Genomic DNA, 3,692 nt, shown 5'->3' with positions numbered 1-3,692 from the left:
AAAAAATGTAAAAATCCAATTGTCACTAGGCCATAAAAAAAATTTGTCTGGAACTACAATTGTAAAATATACAGTTCCGACTTACATACAAATTCAACTTAAGAACAAACCTAAGGACCCTATATTGTATGTAACCCGGGAACTACCTGCTAGTCAGAATAACTCCCTGTATCATCAGAAAGTACTTACACAACCTTTTATTCCCATACAATGTGATATTATTGCTCTACAGAAGGGCATCCGGGCCCCTCTTGAATATGTATAAATTATCAGCCATTACAACATCTAGTGGCAGAGAAATGGTCTGAGCTCAATTTCTTGCATTGTTCAGTTTTCACTGATAAAATCAGTGCATACTCCGATGATTTTTCTATTCCACAAATCTAATAGGAAATAGTGGAATTGGAAGTTCTATGCTCATAGTCTTGCATCTTTCATCACGTGTCATCAGAGTATGCGTTGATTTTATCCGTGAAAACTGAACATTGCAGGAAGTTGAGCTTAGACCAAATCTTTATTTGAGGGAATTTGTGGAGAAATTCAGGACTCTCTCTTGTGTTGGGTCAGAGGCTCCTTCATTTTAGGGCAGCTCAGTGCTTCCTTCGTATAAATCTTGTGGCAGAGAGGTCCATAATCTCACCGCTCTTACTGTAAAGAATGGCAATGGTAGAACTGCCTCTCCTCTAGGAATAGAGGATTCCCCCCCCCCCCCCGTCTATGGCAATGGTGGAACCACCTCTCCTCTAAGCATAGAGGATGCCCCCTGTCTATGGTGATGGTAGAGCCGCCTCTCCTCTAGGTGTAGAGGATGCCCTTGTCTATGGTGATAGTAGAAACGCCTCTCCTCTAGGTGTAGAGGATGCCCCCTGTGTAAGGTGATGGTAGAACCACCTCTCCTCTAGGTGTAGAGGATGCCCCCTGTCTATGGTGATGGTAGAACCACCTCTCCTCTAGGTGTAGAGGATGCCCCCTGCCTATGGTGATAGTAGAACCGCCTCTCCTCTAGGTGTAGAGAATGCCCCCTGTCTATGGTGATGGTAGAGCCGCCTCTCCTCTAGGTGTAGAGGATGCCCTTGTCTATGGTGATGGTAGAACCACCTCTCCTCTAGGTGTAGAGGATGCCCCCTGTCTATGGTGATGGTAGAGCCGCCTCTCCTCTAGGTGTAGAGGATGCCCTTGTCTATGGTGATAGTAGAAACGCCTCTCCTCTAGGTGTAGAGGATGCCCCCTGTGTAAGGTGATGGTAGAGCCACCTCTCCTCTAGGTGTAGAGGATGCCCCCTGTCTATGGTGATGGTAGAACCACCTCTCCTCTAGGTGTAGAGGATGCCCCCTGCCTATGGTGATAGTAGAACCGCCTCTCCTCTAGGTGTAGAGGATGCCCCTTGTCAATGGTGATGGTAGAACCGCCTCTCCTCTAGACTAGAGGATGCCCCCATGTTATTAGGTAGATCCAAGATGGTTGGTTTCCTTTAGGGAGAATTTTCCATACGTAAATAATAATAATAATAATAAATAAAAAACACATAGGGACAAATTACAAGTATAAGATACATCTGCCCCAATGTGGTCTAATTACTTTACATCTGCAAATATTGAAACTCTACTGTGTAAACCCTTTATTGTAGAGGATGTCCCCTGTCTATGGTGATGGTAGAACCGCCTCCCCTCTTCGTGTAAAGGATGCCCCCTGTCTATGGTGATGGTAGAACCGCCTCCCCTCTTTGTGTAGAGGATGCCCCCTGTCTATGGTGATGGTAGAACCGCCTCTCCTCTAGGTGTAGAGGATGCCCCCTGTCTATGGTGATGGTAGAACCTCCTCTCCTCTAGGTGTACAGGATGCACCCTAGCTATGGCGATGGTAGAACCGCCTCTCATCTTGGTGTAGAGGATGCCCCCGTCTATGGTGATGGCAGAACCGCCTCTCCTCTAGGTGTACAGGACGCCCCCTGTCTATGGTGATGATAGAACCACCTCTCCTCTAGGTGTAGAAGATGCCCCCGTCTATGGTGATGGCAGAACCGCCTCTCCTCTAGGTGTACAGGACGCCCCCTGTCTATGGTGATGATAGAACCACCTCTCCTCTAGGTGTAGAGGATGCCCCCTGTCTATGGTGATGGTAGAACCACCTCTCCTCCAAGCGTAGATGATGCCTCTTGTCTAGGGTGATGGTAGAACCACCTCTCCTCTAGGTGTAGAGGATTCCCCCTTTCTATGGTGACGGTAGAACCACCTCTCCTCTAGGTGTAGAGGATGCCCCCTGTCTATGGTGATGGTAGAACCGCCTCTCCTCTAGGTGTACAGAATGCCCCCTATATATGGTGATGGTAGAGCCACCTCTCCTCTAGGTGTAGAGGATGCCCCCTGTCTATGGTGACAGTAGAACCGCCTCTCCTCTAGACGTAGAGGATGCCCCCTGTCTATGGTGATGGTAGAACCGCCTCTCCTTTAGGTTTAGAGGATGCCCTTGTCTATGGTGATGGTAGAACCGGCTCTCCTCTAGGTGTAGAGGACGCCCCCTGCCTATGGTGATGGTAGAACCACCTCTCCTCTCAGCGTACTAGATGTCCCTTGTCTACGGTGATGGTAGAACCGCCTCTCCTCTAGGTGTAGAGCATGCCCCCTGTCTATGGTGATGGTAGAACCACCTCTCCTCTCAGCGTACTAGATGTCCCCTGTCTATGGCGATGGTAGAACCGCCTCTCCTCTAGGTGTAGAGGATGCCCCCTGTCTATGGTGATGGTAGAAGTGTCTCTCCTCTAGGTGTAGAGGATGCCCCTTGTCAATGGTGATGGTAGAACCGCCTCTCCTCTAGACGTAGAGGATGTCCCCATGTTATTAGGTAGATCCAAGATGGTTGTTTTTTTTAATAAATAAAAAACACATAGGGACAAATTACAGGTATAAGATACATCTGCCCCAATGTGGTCTAATTTACCACTTACTTTACATCTGCAAATATTGAAACTCTACTGTGTAAACCCTTGATTAACATTCTGTCAGGATCAGTGGATCCTCTGGACCACCGCGGGAGATGTAACTAGGCAACACCCGGAACCGGAGCCTAGCGGCACCTGGTATTCACCAGAGCCCGCCGCAAAGCGGGTTGGACTTGCTGCGGCAGGATACCACTAGGTCGTTCCCAGGTGTGACTAGCCCACGGTGGCAGCCGAGGTCGAGGTACCTTAGCGGATGACAATCTCGTAGACAGGTCCAGGCACAGGGTCAGGGCAGGCGGCAGAGATGCAACGTCAGGTCCAAGTCCGGGGTCAGCAACAGGAGGTCCAGGCAGAAGGGGACGGGAACACAGGCACAGGAACACAGCAACACGGAGGAACACGGGAAACACAGGACTTGGGAGCGGAGACACACAGGAACGCAGGAATACACAGGAACGCAGGAATACTCGCTTGGAAGCTTTCTCTAAGGCTATGAGGCACAAAGATCCGGCAAGGGTCACAGGAAGGGGAAGAAACTTATAGCAGGCCAGCGCCAATTATTGGCGCGCTGGCCCTTTAAATCTAAGAGTGACGGCGCGTGCGCGCCCTAGGAGACGGGGACGCGCGCGCCGAGCTGCGGGAGCCAGGGAGGACATCGCGGAAGCCAGGGAAGGTGAGCGGGACCGGGGGCAGCAGCAGGAACACGGGTGCGCCCGCGATCCGAGACAGCGATCGCGGGAGCACCCGTGACACA

The sequence above is a fragment of the Engystomops pustulosus genome, chromosome 10 (assembly GCF_040894005.1).
Source record: "Engystomops pustulosus chromosome 10, aEngPut4.maternal, whole genome shotgun sequence".
Classification (NCBI taxonomy): Eukaryota; Metazoa; Chordata; class Amphibia; order Anura; family Leptodactylidae; genus Engystomops; species Engystomops pustulosus.
Note: the sequence above shows the minus strand (reverse complement) of the source record.